Below are 23853 nucleotides of genomic sequence, written 5' to 3'. Positions count from 1 at the left end.
GCCTCCTCTTATCGCGCCCGGCACGGAGTTTGCGGCTGGAAGGACGAACTCAGAGAAGAACTCTTTTCGCGACTGAGAACTTGACATACGTTGTTAACATTTTAATCCATTTGGAGCCACCTGCCTAGAGAATCTGTAGAGTTGCCGGTGAGGACCTGTAGGCACTGTCTTGCCCCTTCCCCCTGCCAAGATCCTCCCCGCATTTCATCCTTGGTTTCTTTTCTTGATCTCCCAGCCCACCCCTTGTCATACCTTAAATCCAGAAGAAACTGTTTCTCTTTTTCCGTCTCTGATTAACCTGTAATCAGGTTAATTGGAAATGTCCTAAAGCTCCAGACATTTCTTATGCTGCCCAAAATTAATTTGGGGGACTAGACTTACGTGTGTTGTTGTTTTTAAAGATTTTATTTATTCATTTGACAGACAGAAATCACAAGTAGGCAGAGAAGCAGGCGGGGGGGGGGGCGGGGAGCCCCTGCTGAGCAGAGAACCTGATGCGGGGCTTGATAACAGGACCCTAATATCATGACCAAAGACAGAGGCTTAACCCACTGAGCCACCCAGGCGCCCTTACGTGTGTTTTTTTAAGGTAACCAGACTTATTTCATAGAAGTCTACTGAAGAAATAAAAGGTGAGAACTTTAAAACAGTACCCAGCCTATAATCCTTTCCGTTTTAGTGAGCTATAACTGACATGTAATAAATTGCACATATTTAAAGCGTGCCATTTAATAAATTTCGATACATATATATTCCTGTGAAACCATCACCGTAATCAAAATAATGAGCCATTCCATCACCCCAAGTTTTCTCAGCCCTTCCTTTCACGACTAAAAACAATCCTCCAGACAAACCACTGGTCTATTTTATATCACTATAGGGAAGTTTGCATTTTCTGTAATTACATATGTATGGAATCATATAACATGTACTTTTTTGTGCGCGGCTTCTTCCACTAAGCAAAATTCTTTTGAGATATGTCCCCACATTGCTAAGTGCATCAATAGTGCATTTCTTTTTTGTTGTTGACTAACATTCCATTGTATAGATGTGCCACAAATTGTTTACCTATTGGCATGTTAGTGGACATTCAGTTTCTTCCAGGTTTGAGCTATTACAAATAAAACAGCTATGAACATTTATGCATCTTTATGCATCTTTATGTGGACATATGCTCATTACTTTTGGGTAAATACCTAGAAGTGGAATAGCTGGGCCATAAGGAGAGTGATTATTTAACTTTTTAAGCAACCATTAAACTATTTTCCAAAATAGTTTTACTATTTTCCATTCCCACAGCATTATATGAGTTTTGATTCTTCATACCCTTATCAGCACCTATTACTGTTACTCTTTTAAACTTTAGCCAATCCAATAGTTGTTTTAGGAGGTTAATGACTAATAATATTATTATTATGGGTCTCAGTGTGGATTAATGCCATTTTTATGTGCTAATTTGCGATCTGTATATATTCTTTGGTAAAGTTTCTATTCAATCTTTTGCCCATTTTTATTGTGTTATTAGTTGTTTTATTCTTGAGTTTGGTAAAGTTTCTATTCAATCTTTTGCCCATTTTTATTGTGTTATTAGTTGTTTTATTCTTGAGTTTGGGGAGTTCTTTATATGTTCTGTATATAAGTCCTTTGTCACATACAATTTATAAAATAAGTTCTGCCAGCCTGTGGCTTGTATTTTCATTTTTGTAATAGTCTATCAGAGATTTGGAGTTCCAAGTTTTGATGAATCATTATTGAACTTTGCCCATTATTGATTATAATGTTGGTGTTGAATCAAAAAAGTCTTTGCCTAATCTGAGGTCACAAAAATGATCTTATATGTTTTCTTCTAGAAGTTTTATACTTTCAGGTTTTGCATTTAATATGATTAATTTGGTTTTTTAAATCAAAGTTCTCTTTTTTGCACATCAACATCAAGTTTTTTCTAGCATCTTTGTTAAAAAGACCACGTTTTCTCCATTGACTGATCTTTGTACTTTTGTCAAAAAACAATAGATCGTAAATGAGTCCATTTTTTCCCCTCTATCCTATTCCATTGATCTAGCTGTGTTTCCTTAAACCAATACCACAGTCTTAATTACTACAGCTTTTAAAATAACTTCTGAAATCAGGTAGTGTAACTTCTCCAACTTTGATCTTTTTAAAAATCCTTTTGTGGTTTTTGATTCTGGTCATTTTTGATTCTTTGCATTTCCATGTAAATTTTAGAATTGGCTGGGCAATGTCTACAAAAAAAAAATCTTATCAAGACTTTGATTGGGATCTCATTGATTCTATAGACCACTTAAAGAAGAATAGATAAAATGAGTCTTCTGATCCATGAACATTATATGTCTTTCCATTTATTTAGGTCTTCTTTAATGTCGATCAGTAATGGACTGGTATCCTTAAAAGAGAAAGATTTGGAGAAACACAGCCACACAAGGAAGAAAGGCATGTAAAGACAGAGACAGAGATTGGAATTATGCTGCCACAAACCAAGAAATGTCAAGGATTGTGGTAGCCGCCAGAAGCTAAAAGAGTTAAGGAAGGAATTTTCCCTAGAGCCTTTGGGAAGACCATGTTCCTGCCATTACCTTGATCCCAAAACCACGAGAGAAAAAATTTCTGTTGTGTTAAGCCAACCGATTTGTGGTAATTTGTTACATCAGCCCTAAGAAAACTAATGCATGATGATAACACTAATTATTTCAATTGTGCTAATTTTTTCAAGTTCAGTCCTTGTAAATTCATCATACTGAAGTAAGCCTTAGATAACAAAACTTTTAGAGTATATTCAAGCTCGCTCTTAGTATAGTCAGCACAGTGCATAGAGAACTACTATTTTTAAAAAATAATTTTAATAACCCAATAAATATCAAGAATTAAGACATGTCTATTTCCTTAAACTTTTATTTTGGAGAATTTTTAATAAAAAGTTTATATATATTGAAATGCATTTAAATAACATGAATGATTTTAGAATTGCTAAAAGCCAAAGGTAAATTTCATTTGCTAAAATTTATAAGCAGCCATTATTCCCCAAGTCAGTGATTCAGTAAACATTAGTTGAATGTTTACTATGTGCTAGGCACTGGGCTAGATCTAGGAGATAAAGCCTGCTCTGGTAAAGAGATGCATGACTGCCTAGAGATGTTACTAAATGAATCATTAAGTTCTTTTCATTTCTGGGATTTCATTATTCCACAAAACTAGGAAAGACCTCAGTTTGTAAATTGTTATTGTACCTTATTTTTAAGAAGCAGTTATTTGTAAAATGGCCCAAAAAAGTCAACTAGCCTGAAAGAGACTATTTTTATAAATAAAAGACAAAGTTCATTTACCTCATCCGTCAAGTGGTGTACTTGACGGATGAGGTAAATGAACTTTGTCTTATATTTTGTATAAGCAGTTCTTGAGACAATAGCTACATCCATGGAAAATTTGCCCCATCAGACCCAACAAACTATTCCACCCCAGGCTAAGTCGGAAATAACAGCATTAATGGGGAGCCTGGGTGGCTCAGTCAGTTAAGTGTCCAATTCTTGATTCTGGCTCAGGTCATGAGCTCAGGGTCGTGGGATGGAGCCCCATGCTGGGCTCTGAGGTCAGCGAGGAGTCTGCTTGTCCCTCTCTCTCTACTCCTCCCCCACGTAATGCTCTCTCTTGCTCTCTAACTCTCTCTCAAATAAGTGAATAGAACCTTAAAAGAAAAAAAAAAGGAAAAAAATAACAGCATTACCACTTGCTACCTTCAAAATGTCCTTGGGAAATTGAAGAAAACAGATTGTCATCACTTCACCTACATGCATAGCTGTGTAATCACTCTGGCCACTTGACCTGCTCTATGAAAGTACAGCTTAAAAAATAATCATAGAAGAGCAAAGAATTAATTAACTAATTATGGAAAAATGGCAGCTCAGGGAAGACATGATGATGAGTGGCCAAAGAGTGTTCTCTGAGTACCTTCCTTTTCTCTGACCTGCTAACCATTTGAAGATGATTTCCTCAAGGTGATTCAAATCTGCAGATAATTCAAATTACTTCAGACATTACCATCTTTAGCTTGAAGTCATCTTTGTGACTAAAGATCAGTATCTCACTAATTTATAAATATCACCATTTCACTGGTTAAGGAACATAGAAAAATATCACTTTTATAATCTTACAAATAATACAAAATTAAGATATGTCATGAATAAGCATCCAGAAACATTAAACCCAGTATTTCAGTCAAGTAACATTTTTATAAGGGATCTTGGATTATTATTTAGGTAAACCTATTCTCAAGCAAAAAAAAAAAAAAAAAAAAAACCATACAAACAAACAAACAAACACCTTTAAGATTTTATTTATTTGAGAGAGAGAGCACATACAAGCAGGGGGAGGGGGGAGGGGCAAAGGGAGAGGAAGAAGCAAACTCCCTACTAAGCAGGGAACCCCATGTGGGCCTCCTCAATCCCAGAACCCTAGGATCATGACCTAAGCCAAAGGCAGAAGTTTAACCAACTGAGTCACCCAGGTGCTCCTGAAGCAAAAATTTTTCCCTGTGTTTGATAAATAAATTTTACACTCAAGAGAACACTTAGAATACAGAATATACTTTCCCTTTCAGAATTTCACAGTTAATATTTTTTTCTTTATTTAAATTCAGTTAGCCAATATATAGTGCATACTTAGTTTTCAATGTAGTGTTCTATGATTTATCAGTTGTGTATAATACCCAGTGCTCATCCCATCACATGACCTCCTTAATGCTCATCACACCCAATTGCACCACACCCTATTCCCATCCCCTCTAGCAACCCTCCATTTATTTCCTATAGTTAAGAGTCTCTCATGGTTTGTCTCCCTCTCTGATGACTTCCCAGTCAGTTTTCCCTCCCTTCCCCTGTGATCCTCTGTGCTGTTTCTTATATTCCACATGAGTGAAACCATGTGATAATTGTCTTTCTCTGACTGACTTCCCTCCAGTTCCATCCACATCAATGTAAATAGTAGGTATTCATCCTTTCTGATGAGTAATATTCCATCGTATATATGAACCACATTTCTTTATCCATTTACCAACTGTTGAAGAGCATCTCGGCTCCTTCCACAGCTTGACTATTGTGGACATTGCTGCTATGAACATTGAGGGGCAGGTGTCCCTTCAGATCACTGTATTTATATCTTTGGGGTAAATACCTAGTAGTGCAATTTCTGCGCCATAGGATAGCTCTGTTTTTAACTTCTTGAGGAAACTCCACACTGTTTTCAGAGTGGCTGCACCAGCTTGCTGTCCCACCAAAAGTCACACTTAATATTTAAACACACAGAAGAACATATTTCAAATTCCATGTTGAAAGTCTCAGGTTGGTTTGGATAAATTTGGTTTTCCATTACCACAGGGTAATTTGACTCATACTTTGCCTAGCCCTTAAAGAGACACCCTAAACTTGGGGTGAGGGGAGGGTTGGATCAGGAAAGTGATCAAAGTGGGGTTAGTTTTTTTATTACGACGGAATCTTCTATTTTTTAAATAGTATTTCAGTTACTTATTACCATGTAACAAGCCAGTCCAAAACTCAACCACTCAAAACAACAGTTGGTTGTACTAGTTTTCATGCTTCTGTGTGTCCCACTGTTCGGGGAGGCCTCAGCCAGGCAGTTCTGTTCCATGTAGTGTCACTTTGGGTCATGCACAGGGAGCGCATTCAGCTAGAGGCCGGCCGGCCTGGAAAATCCAAGAAGGCTTCATTACCATGCCTGGCAGCTCAGTGCCCTTCCTCTGTGCGGCGGCTCTGTGGTTTTTCCTCATTCAGTCGTCTAGCCCAAACTGCACAGCATGGTGACTGGCTTTCCTACAGCCAAAGCGGAAGCTGCCAGGGCCCTGCAAGGCTAGGCCTAGACTGGCACAGTATCACTTGCACTGGTTTTTATTTGCAAAAGCAAGTCCTGAGGACCGCCCAGGTTCAAAGGAAGCAGGGGAGGTAGCTGAGCGACATAAAGGGTGGAGCGGCCCGCACATACTGGAAGGGAAGGAATTGCCAGCAGTTATCTTTGGGGACTACCCACTCAAAACAGTCAGTTCAGATAAGGCTTAAACAACCATCTTACTCCTTTTTAGAAAAAACAAACACTGATCTAGTTTTTTCACCACTTTAAATTTGTTTTGTTTGAAAAAAATAAATCTATATAAGGAATCCTACTTGTAACAAATAGGAACACAGTAGTAAGCAAGGATTTGTCTTCAAGAAGGACTTTGAGGGGCACCTGGGTGACTCAGTTGGTTAAGCATCCGACTCTTAATTTCAGCTCCGGTGTCGATCACAGGATGGTGAGATCGAGTCCCACGTCAGGCTCTGCACTGGAGGAGGAAAAAAAAAAAAAAAAAAGAAAGAAAGAAGAAGAAGAAGAATGCCTTTGCTAACTACATAGGAAATAGGTAGAGAAAGAAATATAGGAAATATGAAGAATATGTTTCCTGCTTTCAGGCATCTTTGCTTAATATGAGATCAGCATCACCTTATCACATCAAAAAAATATGAAAAAGCCAGAAATGAACCATGACTTGTCGTGTGATCATGTGGTATAGGCCAATATAACTGATGTTCAAGGGCAGACATATTAATGAGAAAGAATAACCATTAAAACTTCCCTGGAGGGCGCCTGGGTGGCTCAGTGGGTTAAGCCGCTGCCTTTGGCTCAGGTCATGATCTCAGGGTCCTGGGATCGAGTCCCGCATCAGGCTCTCTGCTCAGCAGGGAGCCTGCTTCCCTTCCTCTCTCTCTGCCTGCCTCTCCATCTACTTGTGATTTCTCTCTGTCAAATAAATAAATAAAATCTTAAAAAAAAAAATTAAAAAAAAATTAAACTTCCCTGGAAAAATGGGACTTGAAAAGAAGACAGAGCAATATAGGTGAGGGTGGAAATATGAGCAACTCTAAAAGTAAAAATAAATATCACATAAGTTTTTGGGTAGTGAGAAGACCCAAAAACTCAGAGAGGAAGTGTGGAAATTTAGATAGACAGAGTGAGGTTATCTGAAAAGATCTTGTAATTAGAGGATATGTAAAAGGATAGGAAGCTAAAGTTATCTAATCCTGCCCTGTCCAAGAGAGTAGCTTCAAGTCACAAGTGGCTGAAGTTAATTAATATTAAATAAAATTTAAAATGTATTTCCTCAGTTGCATTAGCTCCATTTCAAAAGCTCAGTGGCCACATCTATTGGTTAGTGCAAATGTTAGAACATTTCCTTCGTACCACAGGAGTCTATGGGACAGTGTTAACAACATATTGTATTTCCTCGTATTTCTGAAATCCTTTCAACTTTTAGCTTCCTTCTGCCGTTGTGGGTAGTTCAGTTTACTATCTATCCTCTTCTACCCAGGATGACCCAGCACTCTCCCACCTTGTCTCCCTATTTCCAGTCATGCCCCATTCTGAAGCTAAAATGCACTTTATAAAACATTAATCTGGTCCAGTGAAATTCCTACCCAAACCACTCGTGCCATTCTCTTTGCCTGGAATGTTCCTCTGTGCCTTTTCCCTTAGCTCACACTTAGTCTGAAAAAGCTAAGTGAGATGTCACTTCCTCAACCAGGCCTTTTCAAATACCTCTGAGTGTCAGTATTCTTATCTTTAAAATGACACTTTGATCTATGATACATGGTTGGTGAAAATCAAAGATAATGTATGTAATGTAGTGCTCAGCCCTCAAAATGAACATACTGATAATGCTTGTGGTGATGATAATAATTTGGTGCTGATGGTTTAAAGCTCTCTAGTTCTATTTTCTCACGTCAGCTACCCAGAGTAGCATTCCAAAAGGTGCCTCCCATCTGTCCAGTAATAATTTAAATTTACTTACATAGCTCATATGATTAATGGGGATCCACACTCACTATAATTGAAACATATGGCCTTTCCTAAACCATCCTAACCCACTATGCTCTTCTCCTCCTTGAAGTTTTTTATTATATATACACATATATCTTCTTAACTTCATCTTTACTTGGTCAAACTCTTATTCATCGCTCATGGCCTGTCTGAAATGCCACTTCCTCATGGAAGTATCCTCATGGAAATACCTTTGTACTGCTTTTAGATAACTATTCTAGGGATGACTGGGTGGCTCAGTTGGTTGAGCATCAGCTCTTAGTTTCAGCTCAGGTCATGATCTCATGGGTCATGAGATTGAGCACTGCATTGGGCTCTGCACTTAGGATAGAATCTGCTGAAGATTCTCTCCCTCCGCCCCTCCCCCCTGCTCTCTCTCAAATAAATAAATCTTAAAATAAATAAAGAATAAATAAGTAAATATTCTAATAGGACTTTATGCACAGAGAACAAAGATGAAGTTTTAAGATTCTTTTATCTAATAAAGAAAATGGTAGTTTACATTTCTTCTAGAGTTCCAGGGGTTCATTTGAATATGATTTTCTAATGATAACCAGTTAACATTAAGAACTCTCATAGAATAAACCTTACAACTCCTTGAAATACAGATATGTTTAAAGGAAGTCTGTTGTTAGACTCTTACAAGAACATATTTTCATGGTTACTGAACACAGAACAGGTCTTACTTTTTATAAATGCTTTCAGCCTCCAAATTTAAAGTTTCTTCCAAGAGGCTTTTCACTAAATCTGCTAATTCAGAGAGTTTGATTTTTCAAGGCTGCAGGAAGAAATCCATTTGTAAGAATGAATCCGAAAGGGCAACCCTAAAGCGTTCTGAAACATATCAAAAGAATATAAGGCAGCAAACCTTCTTATAAAAGGTCTATAAAACCTGAAATATTCTGCTCCTACAGGAGCTTCCCCAAATCCCCCAAGTAGGCTAGGTCATACCACCTTTACCTTTAACTATCACAATTAGAGTAATTATTGGGTGATAACTTGTTCAATACCTGTTTCTCCTGCTAGAGGCTGAGCTTCAAGAGCTTAAGCTGGCATCCACCTTCCCCACTGACTATCCTCTGCACCCAGCATGCAGACTTAAGTAAGACAGGTGCTGTGTGGCTGTGACTATTGAAAAGTGTCTACATTTGTCTTGATGTGTTGAGTTCAAGTAGAGAGCTGGGCTCCCTGGTGCAATGGCCAACAGGCATTTGGGGCTCTGGTGAGGAGACAGGATTGTCAGGTTGAAATCAATAGCTTAGAGTTAGCAATCCAAGCCAAGCATTTGCATAAACACTCCAGGGAAAAAGGAATAAAAGTTAAGAACCAAGTCTGATGAGTCTCTGTCCTGTGGAAAAGTATACAGAAACAAAGGGTCCCACTAAAGAAACAGGTGGGAAAGAATCACTTGGACAGTAGGGGAGAAAATCCCCAGGATCTAGATACTAAGGACAAAGAAGAAAAGGCTTTAAAGGGGAAAGAGGCCAGTGGGATTGCTGCAGCCCATGCTGCAGAGACCACAAGCCTGCCTTGTTTGTGGTCTCTGTGACTTGTCTAACTCTTTCTTGGACAGTTACCAACATTACAGAAACCCCTAAAGATTTGCAGTTACCATTCCAGGTCTCTCTCAGATTCTTCTGCGGAAATGCCCCCGGCAGGTCCCACCTAGCCCCACTTTACTACCTTGAGTGTGGAGCCCTCCATTCTCCAGAAACCATGCTTGCCAAAAACAGGTCTCCAGCCAGCAACTACTTCATGCAGGAACACTTCTGCAGGCATTTTGTGGCCACGAAGTGTGAAGAATTAATGCCTCATTTCCAAACCTGATTTAGATCACCCTTTGGGCAGGGCACATAAGTATTAATTAATATGTGGTCAGAGTCGACTCTGGTTTCTTTCCTGCTTGGACAATTAAAATGTGCAGCCATGCAAAAGAATAAAAGTTTGTTGGAAACTAGAGAGTCATACACAGAGAAAAGAAGGTAAATGTTGAGTATCTAATAATTTGGCAAAATTAACGTTCTTCGGGGGATAGCCCAGCCTTTGGGTACATCTGAAAATAGCTATTTGAATGTGAAAATGCTAAAATTTTGCAGGCCCTGTCTCTAACTAGCCAAGAGATTCAGGCAGAACTTTGTAAGTCAAAAACTGTTTTTCATAACCATGATAATTGCTGTTAAATTTACCATGATTTGTCACAGTAGATGGAGTATTTCTATTCATGCTCAAATAATTAAATCATTGTTTCTCAAGTGAGTCCCTTGGAATATTGGTGGGTTTATAGAAATAAATTCAGTTTTGGCAGTGCGGGTAGGGGTTGTTTTTGTTTTTCTGGTTTTTAGATGTTGAGGAAAGTTTACACAGTCACCCAGAGTAGTAACTTTGGTTTAGAAGAAAGGACCTCTGTTATTTATTCTTACAAAATCTGTTGAGGTTTAGTATCTGCTTTAATAAAAGGCCAATTTATGGTCTTTTATTAAGCTCTCCTTTAGTTAAAATTCACCCACCGACAGCTGTCCAAGGAACAATTATCTTTAAGATTCAATATCATAAATCTTTCTATTTTTGTCTGTGGATGTTGAGAGATCAAATCCCCATAGAAGATACTTTTGCTAAATAGCACTGATGTTGCCAATGAAAGCCACTGTAGGAAATTCTTCTGTTGAAGACAGAATGTTTTATTGACTGAAGCCAAATTTTTGTATTATGTGGTCTTATTTTGCAAAAATAGTGAAAGAAAATAAAACATTTAGTCTATTTAAGTCAAAACAGCTTATTTACATGGCCTCACCATGTCTCCAGACTTTCCAAATGCTGATCTAGTCAGTGTGTATGATTAAAAGTTATCTTTGGTGAATTAGTCAACTTAAAGTCCTACATTTGACACAGCAATAGTTTTCTAATGGAGTATTAAGAAATTTAGCCTTAAACACACTATTTTGTTGTGTTAAAAATTCAATTTTTTTATAAACTCAGTGTTCCTGGGTATTTTTAAATTTTTTAAAAAGATTTTATTTATTTATTTGACAGACAGAGATTACAAGTAGGCAGAGAGGCAGGCAGAAAGAAAAAGGGGAAGCAGGCTCCCTGCTGAGCAGCAAGCTCTATGCATGGGCTCCATCCCAGGATCCTGGGATCATGACCTGAGCCGAAGGCAGAGGCTTTAACCTGCTGAGCCACCCAGGCTCCCTTTCAAAGGTATTTTTTAAAGCAATCAAATAGAATTCAACTTTTTAAATTAATTTTCCAAAATAGAAAAATGACCAACAGCCCAATGGAAAATAAAAGACAGAGGAATTCGTTCACAGAAATGCAAATAGCCCCAAAATATATGATATGGGGGCTCCTGGCAGGCTCAGTTGGTTGAGCAAGTGACTCTTGATCTCAGGGTCATGAGTTCAGCATTAGGCATAGAAATTACTTTAAAAATATATGAAATGATGCTTAATCTCACTTATAATTTTAAAAAGCAATTTTGCAGTAGATGAAGATACCATTTTTCCCAGTAGGTAAGTGTTACATGAGACTGTAAGAGTCACGTTCATACATTGCTCCTAGATGTGTAAAATTGTATACCCTTACAAAGAACAATCTGGTAATATTTATCAAAGTTATAAACAGTTCTGTTGGATATCCATTTAAAATGAAGTTTCACCCATATCTTATACCATATACAAAAATTCACTCCAAATATGTCATAAACCTCAATGTAAAGTCTAAAATTATAAAACTTAGAGAAGAAAATATAGGAGAAAAATTTTATGACCTTGGGATAGGCAAAGATTTCATGCATATGAAACCAAAAGAATGATTCAAAAAAGAACAAATTGACACATTGAACTTCATCAAAATTAAAATTTTCTATTGTTTTTAAAAAAATATTGTACAGAAAATTAAAAAAAAAACAAAAGTACTTGCTAAAGGAAATATTTTGCAAAACATGTATCTGACCAATGACTTGTGTCTGGTGTATATAAAGAATACTCAAGGGGCTCCTGCATGGTTCTGTCAGTTATGCATCTGACTCTTGATTTCAGTTCAGGTCATGATCTCTGGGTTATGAGAATGATCCCCAGCTCAGGCTCGGCTGGGCATGGGGCTTGCTTAAGATTCTATCTCTCCTTCTCCTTCTGTTCTTCCCTCCCTGCCTCCTTATCTAAAGAAAAAGAAAGAAAGAAAAAAAAAAGACTACTCAAAACTCAGTAAGAAAACTAACAACTTTACCAAAGAAGATCTATAAATAACAAATACATGAAAAATGCTCAACACCATTAACTATTAGAAAAGTATAGATTAAAACCATAATGAAATAGGACTACATATTTATTAGGATGGCTGAAATTAGAGATTGACCATATCAAATGTTGACAAGGATCTAGAGCACCCAGAACTCTCATATACTGCTGGTGAGGATATGAAGTGACAAAGCCACTTTGGAAAACAGTTTGGCAGTTTCTTAAAAGTTATATATACTCTGACCATATGACCCAGCTGTTCTACTAGTGGGTATTTTCCCAAGATAAATAAAGCATGTATCAGTATAAAGATGTATATGTGGTGATTCATACCAGTTTTATTTGTAAGAGCCAAAAATCAGAAACAAAAGCTAGATGGATAAACAAATCACGATATATCTACACAATGAAATACTAGTCTACAAAAATGAAATGAACAAATACACCTTGTCTTCCATTTCAGATCTCACTCAAGAGTTCTTCTATATCCATAAGACTTATTTTCAGTCTAAGATGAATAATTTTCAGTAGTTCTGTTGAACATCCATTTCTCATGCAAGTATTTCTATAATTATCCTGTTTCAGTTATAATATAGTAGGACGTTAATTGTATTGCCAGATCTGTTATAACAGAGGTATTTTTTACAGATAATTATGCTGGAGCCACTCTTAGAATTCTGAAGTTTTTGTTTCAGATTGCCCACAGGAAGGAAATTCCTTCTCCCAAGTAGTTCTTACTTTAATACTGCTCTGGATTTGGGAGGGTTTTTTGAAATTTTGGTCTCTTTGAAATTTTGTTCAATGGCAGAATATTTTCTTTGGCTACAAAGAGAGTGGTAGTTAAAAATCATCCATGGTATCTGTTTGTTAGCTGATAGCACACGTAATAAAACAAAAATTTTAAATAATTATATTGATAAAAACAACAGCTTGGATGAATCTCAAAATAATTATGCTTAGTAAAAAAAAGTCAGACAAAAATAGTACATACTATGTGATTCCATTTGTATAACATTTTAGAAAATGTAAACTAACCCTAGTGAAATACAGCAGATCGTTACCTAGAAATCAAGAGGTAGGATAGGGATAAGAGAGGCAAGAAGGAAAGATTACAAAGGGGCACAAAGAAATTTGGGGTGGTGATAGATATGTTTGTAAACTTGATTGTGGTAATGATTTCATAGTAATATACATATCTCAAAACTTATCAAATTGAACATTCTAATTATGTGAAGTTTATTGTATGTCAATCATATTTTAATAAAGCTGTCTTAAAAATGCACATACCATTTGGCTTGATAATTTCAATTCAGGAATTTTTTTCCTTAGAAATATTTGCAAGTGTGTAAAATTATATTTGCCCACAATTATTTACCGCACCACAATTAATAATAGCAAAGAACTAGAATATTCATCAGTAGGGAACTTGATAAATAAATTGTACTTCACAAATGAATATTTAGGCAGGCATGATAAAAAATAAGCTAGGGGAATATCTAATATACTGAGTAATAAAAAGCAGGTGCTGAACAATGTATATCATGCTAACTTTTGTATTTAAAAAATTAAGCATGTGTTTTTATATTTGCATGTATGTATACATATATTTATATTTTTAAAAATTCCTAGGAGAGGGGCGCCTGGGTGGCTCAGTGGGTTAAGCCCCTGCCTTTGGCTCAGTTTGTGATCCCAGGGTCCTGGGATCGAGCCCGGCGTCAGGCTCCCTGCTAAGAGTGGAACCTGTTTCTCCCCTCCCACTCCCCCTGTTTGTGTTCCCTCTCTCATGGTCTCTCTCTGTCAAATAAATAAATAAAATCTTAAAAAAAAAAATACCTAGGAGAGGGTCCAGATAAAATTGATACTAGTCATTTGTGCCTAGTCCAGAATGTGGTTGGTTTGGAGACAGAAGTACGAAAGAGACAAGAAGATTTAGACCTCTTAACAACTCAGTAAAATGGAGAAAGACTTTATGGCATCAGGAAATTACATCCTCCAAGGCTTAAATATAGTAATGGCTATTACGTGACCTTGTCACTCAATTAAAGGAAGACAGCTTTTAGCCCCAAATCTTTACTGTGAAACACATGTTTAGCTAAAACTTCTGATTCTTTAAATATTTAGTAAATATTTCTTAGATCTTTGGGAATATTGTAACAATTCAACTGTACCAACTATTACTCATTTTCCACTCTTAGCTGACATCCTTTCCAACTCTGCTGACCACAGACGAACCACAAAAGCAAGTTGCTTGGGTTATGTGCTCTCTAATTTCCCTTCTAGCCATTCCTTTCTTTCTGCCTCCTCCTGTTTGATTTTCATAAATAATTACTGCTACACTTTGCCACAGGAATTTTAGTGGCCTGTATTTTGGGTGCAGTAGTAGTTCTTCATAACATAGTGAATAATAACACTGTGATTCCTATTCATTCTATCTGGTATTTATAAGGTTGTGAAGCTTTATGTAGCTCTCTTATGAATTTTTTAAAATTATTGCAAGTAAACTCACATTTATCCTAATAATGTCAAGAGACAGACAACAAAGATTAACATTTTAATTTGTGTACTACTTGATTCCCTGTGTACTTTGGGATGACTTACCTTTATCAGGGTGCCATGAAAACCATTTTTCATTAAATCTTAGGTTTTCTTTTTTATGGTGGTAGTGGTGATTGATGTGCTGATTTTAAGAAGCATTTGTAGCGTAATTCATTGTATGAGCTGGGCAGTTAATTGTTCTTGTTACTAAGAGTAACAGCTACATTGGGTTTTAAAAATAAAAAATACATTCTGGTATGTTTTCCTTCTTGAAAAAGTGCTAACATTTAAAGAACTGCAAATTGGAAGGACAGAGTTTTCATATTCTTTTCAAGGGACTTCTTCCTGTTACGTTGTTCTTATGATAGCTGTTGCCCCAAATAGCAGGATATTGTGTCATCTCAATAATGGGAATGTTAGATGTTTCTTTGGTGTGAGTCCCTTTTCCCAATCCTGCTTTTTGTCATTTAACTTGTACCTCTAGGACTCTAACATTTACAAGTAAATGCTGAAATTTCTGATGGTTATTTAATAACCATGTAAAAGGTCCACACCAATAGATTTACTTGAAGAAGTAAACAGTGGCATGTGCGCCAATACCCATAGTCAAAGAAAAAAAAAATGACTGCATCTGAAAGTTTCAATAAGCCCTCTTTCTCTTCATTGAAACTGATCTCCACACTGCCCTTCATAACTGCAAAAACAAAAGATTTCACCCAAAACAAAATGGTCCACAAAAAAATTATGAAACCAGCCTTCCAGCAACTCTGCCTATCAAACATCTGAGAGTGAGTCAAGACACTTGAATGCTGAGCCCGGGGCCTGGCACACAGTTATTTACAGTTACTAATGGGAGATCTCTCTCTTTTTCTTTTTAATGTGGAAGAAAACCAAAAAAATCAGAAAACACCTGGCAGAATTAACCAGGAGACAGTATGATATTTCAAATCCAGAGTTTTCAAACTCTAGATTTCTTTTTTTTTTAAACTCTAGATTTCTAACCATAAAGGTATTCTGTTTCGCCTTGTACATATGTATCACAGACTACTGAACAGCATTCCAGACCATATTCATTAAGCATTTCAGAGTCTTGAATGATACTGTATCAGAGTACCTGCTAGGCAACGAAAGCCCATGTTAAAGCATATTAAATAATGTTAATAATTAACATCATTTAATCCTCACCAAAACCTTGCAGAGTAGGTACTATTTAAAATGGGTATTAGTTATTCCTTTTATAAAGTACTAAAATTTTGCTTTAGGGAGGTATAACGACTTATCTAGGTCATGTATCTAGAATATGTGCAGATGGCTTCAGCCGGATAACGCCAAATGTTAGATTCCTTTCACTGCACAACATTAACTTCTCTTCCCTCATAGTAATGTTCCTACTCTGAACTCCCATGGCATTTATTATTGCTCATTATCATTTAGCTGTGCTGATACTACATGTTCTATGTGCCATGTTATATTTCTTATCCTATAAATTTCCATTCTTATTTTTATTATGAGCTTATATGTCTTTTGTTTTTACTCTGTTTACATTTTTCTGACTTATCAAATTTAATGTTTAGCTTATTATTTATTATTTTGGTATTTAACTATTTAAAGCTATAAATTTCCCTCTAGCACTACTTTAGCTGCATCTCACAACTATTGATATATAGTAATTTGTTGTTCAAAACCAAATACATTAAAATTTCATTTTACATATATAAACAGTTGATTATTTAGGAGCCTATCTTTTTTTTCTCCAAAGGGATTTTGACACTTATATCATTGATTAATAATTTAATTGCAATGTTACCAGATAACATGGAGTATATGATAACAGTTAAGAGTTTCTGAAGATTTCTTTTATGGTCTTTTATGTGATCATTTCAAGAAGGTATCTGGATAGGCTCCTTAGTCTGTATTCTGCATCAGACCATAATGAAGATATAGAGAGTCTTCTTAGAAGGATTGCTTCTATCAGTTGAAAATGTCCCTATATCTGCTTTGATGGAAAGAGAGATGCAGCAAACAGGAAGAACGACATCCAAACTAGAGTTTATGTTTTTGCAGTAAGTGAATGCCAGTTCAGATATGTAACTGTTCAAATATGAAATAAAAAGTAAAAATATGTAATATTATTGCTTCATAAATTAAACCAACAGATGTTAAAGGTCTGAAAGGCTCTGCTACAGTAGAATACCTCCTTTTAGAACACTAAATAAAACCAAACAAGAAGCAAACAACCAAACAGTAACCACTCCCAAAAGGTTTTGCTTTAAAAAGTTTATCTCTACTCTTCGGATTCAGACTCTTCTCTGTACCATAATAGGAATACAGACATTCAGCTCTAACGCTCTCACCAGCAGGTGGCATATGCCTCCCTGCAGGTGAGCACAAATAATCAGGAACCACATTATCTGCCAGAGCCTTCTCTTCTTGCTGTGACTGATGGATTCAGATTTTTAAATTACTGTGGGTTTCCTAAAGATATTTTCCCTCTGTTCTACCTAACGTCTTACTTGAGTCAAATAGAAATAAGATTCTGTTCCTAAAATAATAATGGCATTCTTTCTTCAATGTATCATGTTTCCCCAAACTTCCCCAAACTCTAGTCCATGTAACAAAATTTGTATTGGTTCAAGTTAATTTTAAGTTCTAAAGAAGAGATTAAATCTGTGATGAAATAATGTAAACTGACAAATTAACTGGTAGAAAATTTGAGTAAAAATTTTTGTAGGGTGTTTAGAGTACAAGAGAGATTTTTAAATATGATAGCCAAGGACCTAAGAAAGAGTTAATGGATGGACTTCAAGGGACCCACGAAACCTATACAATTATGTACAAAACATTGTTTTGAGGAGTATTTTCTCTAAGGAGAGATATGGCTTTTTTTTTTTAATGAAATTCTCCAGAGAATATAAACTAAAACAACAACAACAACAAAACAAACAAAAAATCTGATGTAGTAGTATACATATTTTCTTTAAATTATTGGTAATCCTTACATAAACATAAATAGCAGGCACTTTCTACTCTTTCCTCTTGTACATTCCTTGTTCCTCCCTAAAATATATTTTTTAAATCTTTCACTAAATTATTTTATTTTAGAACCAAGTTAACTTAAGAAACATGAAGCATTTAACATTTTTTCAACCTTGTATAGATATCATTGATACCTCATGTAACAAATATGTAGTCTAACTTTTTAGACTAATGTTAAATTTAGCCATCTCTGAATTTCCAAGCACACAGCATTTAATTAAAGGTCTTTTCCCCGTTTTATTTAAATAGTCTTCTTGTTTTTTACTCTCTCACACTGAGTGAAAATCTTGACTAAAAATAAGATTTTATAAACCACTGAGGACAAAAAAGACCCTCAACAAGGCACCTGGGTAGCTCAGTGGGTTCAGCCTCTGCCTTTGGATCAGGTCATGATCTCAGGGGCCTGGGATCAAGGCTCGCATCGGGCTCTCTGCTCGGCAGGGAGCTTGCTTTCCCCCTTCTCTCTGCCTGCCTCTCTGCCTGCCTGTGATCTCTCTGTCAAATAAATTAAATTAAATTAAATTAAATTTTAAAAAGACCCTCAACAGAAAACCCCCAGAAAATACCATGTAAGAAAATTTACATTTAAAGTGGGAAAGAGCCAATCTAGTACTTAGGGAAGTAATTCAATGTACTCCTAAATGATACTTTTTTTTTTTTTTTTTTTTTTACTGTTACAGGAGACAGGTTCCTTGTAGGTTTAATCTAGATGTGGGAAAGAAATTCCAAGGTTCATATTCAAAGGGAAGAATGAAGAAGTCCTTGTTGTTGGCAAAACTGACAAAACCTCTCCCTGACCCCACATGTCTCTCTCCCTCAGAGGAAGGTTTAAGTCAACAAATCCTCTGGGTCAACTTACTTAATTGTAAGCAACCAAGGCTGGCTTTGATTAAACAGAAAATTAACTAATTAATTGATTAATTGATTAATTGGATAGTGCGTAGCTCCCAGGATCACTGTGAGCCCAAAAGAATGGGTCTCAAAGGCAATGAAGTTAGAAACTGTGTCCATAAATCGTATCTTACACTAGGTATAATTAAGTATACCATTACTTCTGCTAATGAATATGGGATGTTGCCCTTGCATTGTCTGGAACTAACATATGCTACTGGATACTACTCCTAGTCCCACCTGTTTCTGGAAAACTGACCTGCTTGCAGTACCATAGCCCCAAACTGTCACCTTTGCTACCATTGTCACCCTTTTTTCCTCCCCTACTGTCATATCTTCACCATTGCTTCTGCCACTTGCACTACAGCCACCACTAGTAAAAAGAGACAATTTTATTCCCTTTTAACTCGAACCTACTAAGCCAAGAAAAGGGGTCCTTTCTTTAGGTGCAAGAGAGGCTGAGAAGATTAGTATCCAGTTTATTAGCATTTATATTGAGAAATGGGCTATGTCACCCACCCAAACTCACAAAGTGAAGATAATCCAAACATAGAAAGGAATAATGGCACAGAGCAGCGAAAAAATATCCAGTGAGGTTCTTCTCCTATTAGAACTTCTAAATATTTATTTGTATTGTATGCCTACGTGTGTGATTACATATAACACAGCATTACTATGCTTTGCACAGCAAATACATATTCATTCCCTCCTGAAGACTTATTGATTACGACATCCCATTTCAAGATCTCCAGAAGATACACATTCTTTTTCTTATTCCTATAAAATCCTATCTCAATTATCTTTAAAAGTATGGACTAACATAAAATACTATGAGAGAGAGAGAGAAAAAAAAAAAGAAGAAAATAAATGAAAATTAGTTTATAGTGTGAATGTACACACATGACCCTGGAAGAAAAGTAATGTGGGTAGACCCTACTTTGTATCTATAATGAGCTGTAAGGCTAGAGTTGGCACTCCTGACCTCCATATCACACTAATCATCTCATATATTCATTCCCCTTTCCTTCAGTCAGTGCCTCATCTGGGCTGAATTCCTTGCCTACAGTTTTGGTCTAAATCTTCATTTCTTAGAAACCATACCCTGGAAGCCCTACCTCTATAATATTGCTTTTTATTCCATTTAATGGACATGGATGTATCAAAGACCTCCAGGGTTCTATCTGTATTCCTTTCTGTCCCCATTGTGTAGCAGCAAATCTATTTCCCTTTGAAACTCCAGCTAAATCACCCAAACCATGCTTCTCATTAAGTGGCAATAGAACCCTAAAATTGCCAGGCAGCGATCTCAGCTTCCAATTCAATGGAACTATAATAGTATTTCCAGGGAAAGCATTCTTCCTAGGGTATGGTCAAACCTATAAATGAGAGGAACATAGAGTTACATACATAAGAAGCAAATACTATGACTATGAGAAAATGTACCATTTGATGAATTCAGAGCATATAAGCCACCCTCTAGGAGAGCACAACAGCCTCAGCAAGAATCTAACTTCCAGCTAGCACTGTAACTGCATCTTCTATGGTTTTATAAGACAAACTGTTTCTCAATGTTAAGGTAAAGGGTAAACCCAAGAAATCCCATGAAAATGAGCCCATTGTACCACAAGTATTTCGAATATTAACTCACTGAATATCCTCAAAAGCCAAATAAGAAACATGGGTCCATCTGATAGTCATAGCATCTAATTCAACAGAAGGAACATTACTGTGTTGACTAGTTTAAAGCATTTCTGCCTTGAATGCTAATATATTCAAACCTTCATCACTGTCATTGAATATCATATTTCATCCTTCTGTCCAAGGAACTTATCTTACAGTAAATTAAATAATAAAGTAAAGGCCAGAGAAACAGGGACAAGAATCGAATGTGAATGGATTTTTAGGTTTAACAGTAACAGCATTCAACTGTTTGGATCTTGGGCCTCTGTTGTCCTGAATGTTATGAAAGCCTCAAGAAAATTAAATGGTAACCTTGAGAGAGCATGGGAAGAGAATGCAATACATTGATTGAATTTACCCTAAGTTTGCAAGATTAAGTTTCCAGTACTGAGTAGAAGAGAGACCTGGGCAAAAATTTCAGGTATAGAAAACCTAAAGTTGTTTTGGAAACATGAGTTTTGTAGAATGAGAAATTTGTTGCTTCTTTGAATTAGTAGCTTAGAATGTGATACTTTCTAACACACAAAACTATCCCCATCAAGCTCATTTATGTATTTAATCAGTTGCAAACACCAAATTTAAATGATCAGTAATAAAAAATCTCCTCTATATGCAAGAATGATACTTAACCCTCACTAGACTCTATTTATTTCTAGAAACAAGGGACCATGTCTTACTCACTTTTCTATTTATTCTTAGCACCTTTGATAGTACCCCTAGCACAGAATGAATACTCAAAAGCATTCAATGAATGAATAAAATGAGGAAGAAACACATTAGCAGAATGATTCTGTTCGTTGTACAACAGCAATAGTCATGAATTGTTCCACCCACTCCATTATCTTACGCACATACCTTTACTCCGTGAACACCGTTGACTAGAATTAAGAACACTTCTAAAATTAAAGTCAGTAGACTCCCTCCCCGCCCCCTCCAGTTCCTAAGTCACTCATTTGATAATAAGACTGAAATTTAGGCCAGAAAACATAACCCAATAGGCCACTAGGTAGAAAAAGCTAGTGTCACAAGTCCAGTGTTTTGAAATGATAGCCAGTTGACCCATAAATGCTGAATGAAGCCAGAGACTACCCATTTCATACCTTCCTTACAAAATGAAATGCCATTTCTCACTTCCTACTTTTATTTTTTTTGTATTCAGTAGTACTGTGCAACTATGCCTAAAATTAGATGGAAAGAATGAGTCTTATTCCAAGACTTGCTTTTATTGCAAGATGGTGACTTTAAATAAAAAGTTTAATTCATTGTGCCCTTTTAAGTAGTTCCTACCAAGAAATTGCAGGAAATAACACAAGACATTCTCTTTATTTTGAAAGGCAGGAAATGTTAACACAGAGGGTTTATGTAGAGAATGTGCCTTTAAAAATATGTTTCCTACTGTATTCCATGTTATGACACTTGCTCCAGAGGACCCATGCATTTGACTCAAGGAACCTTAAAAAATAAGGAGGGAATTGAACTAAACTTAATTTTTAAATCAAAAGAGATATTTTTACATGAACATGTGTTTCTATAGTAACGAACTAAACAGGACTTAGGGAGACATTGTGTAAGTGCCATAGTGGTAGCTATAGATGACAAGGTATCATCACAAATAATAGACTCAAAATACTGAGTTCTCACCTACCTTAAAATACAAAGGGCTTTTTCCCCCAGAGTCTGTAAGCAACCTACAATTCTCCAGAATAAGGAGACACAGAACATTTAAGAATATGAGAAGTTGGTCTTTAAAGCTTTGCATTGTTCTACGTTTCAATGGTATAATTGAACTCAAGTACCACAGGATGTAAATATCAATCACTCCCCCACAACCTCCTTCTTCGTTTCCATTGGAAGTCATTAATTAACACATCTTGGAGATCTTTTATGACTCAGAATCTAAGGAGAGCCCTAAAAACTATTATTTGGTGGAAGGGCTAGGAAAATCCAACAGTTGTCATGGCAAGAAAGATTAGTAATCCATCCATTTGTGGGGGAAAAAAAACCTTAAAAACTAAGTAATAAATATAAGTCTTGCCATTAAAGCATTACAAATTTATGACAAGAATCAGCCTATCATATTAAAAAACTGTTACTTCTCTAATCACAAAATTGCCATTTCAAAAGTATTCCTAAGGTTTTGTAGGTGAATTTAAGTATGGGAGTATCTACATGAAACCCAAAATTCTAACATTTTTCTTCATAACAGGATCTTGAGAGAGAGATGAAAGAGGAGACCCATATTTAGGAGAGCTATTAAAATGGGAGATCCTCTGCTTAAAACTTGTAGGAACTCTTTTAATATTATCTATCAGATTACCCTTTGGTGCAAGTTCAATATTTATCTCTACTCTCATTTGGCTTGTATCATTTCTTTCATTTAAACTGCCTTCATTTAGCCTATGTCCTCAGGCTAAAATCTCATTATCCTCTTATCTCCCATCTCAAATGCAATCTCCTCCATATCTTCCCCAGTGGTCTTCTAAAGACTCAGATACAAGCACATTTTAGAAACATACTCTCAGCTCTCCAAACATTCTCCTTTTATACCTTACATAATAATTATCATGCTTCCTGTCTTGTATTTTAGTTATTTGGATAATGTCTTCAAGCCCTCTTTCAAATCAGGGGTTCTCAAACCTTACCACATGGATTATGAATCACCAGAGTAACTTGTAAAAGATTCAGATTGTTACTTCCATAAATTCTGAGTTCAAAGGTCCATGGTGGAGGCCTTGGAATCTGTCCTTTCAACATGTTCTCTATATTCTAAGTTTTATTCTCCTTGGTGCTCAAAAATGTTCCCTTTTCACCTATAGCCAAATCACTAGCTCCCTCTTTAAAACATTTTGGCTATATGCAAGTGGATTAGAAAATTTCCCTAGGTTCTGCATTCTACCATTTATCATTTTAGCCATATTTGAATATCAATAAAATCAAACAGTCTGCAGCAACAAATAAACCCTCATATCTCTGTGACTTAACACGACAAAGTTTTATATTTTCTTCATATCATAAACCTGTGCAAATCAGGTATCCCACCTCTAGAGTTTAGGCACACCATATAAAACATTATCTACAAGTTATTTTTAATATGGACTATGTATCACTTCTCTTATTTCACTGGTTAGAATGAATTATCTGACCCCAAACTTACTGCAAGAGAGATGAGAAAATATAGGAGATTTTGCATGCATTAAGAGCCCTCGCACAAATTACAATGTCAATTACTTGGTTTTTAATAATATCCTACAGCAACTCCAACTCAAGATGTCCAAAGGAAGACTTACCAGCATAATGATAATTATGACAGCTATCATTCTTTGGGCACTTACTACATTTTTCTGGTAAATGCAATGAAAGACTAACTTAATTATTTTTCTTTAAGTAGCCTCTACACCTAACATGGACGTGAACTCACAACCCTGAGATAAGAGACACACGCTCTACTGACTGAGGGGCTGGCACCCCAGGACTAAATTTTTACAAAACCAATGAGGCAGGTTTTATTAGCTACAACTTTTGAAAGGCATTGAAATATCAGAAGGCATGATAATACAATTTGCCCTAAAACTGCTTGTAAGCTGTAGAGCCAGCTACC

Source organism: Mustela putorius, unplaced genomic scaffold (genome assembly GCF_011764305.1).
Source record: "Mustela putorius furo isolate JIRA1106 unplaced genomic scaffold, ASM1176430v1.1 tig00537227_pilon_pilon_pilon, whole genome shotgun sequence".
Taxonomy (NCBI): domain Eukaryota; kingdom Metazoa; phylum Chordata; class Mammalia; order Carnivora; family Mustelidae; genus Mustela; species Mustela putorius.
The sequence above is the reverse complement of the archived record's forward strand: the minus strand, read 5'-3'. Positions refer to the sequence as shown.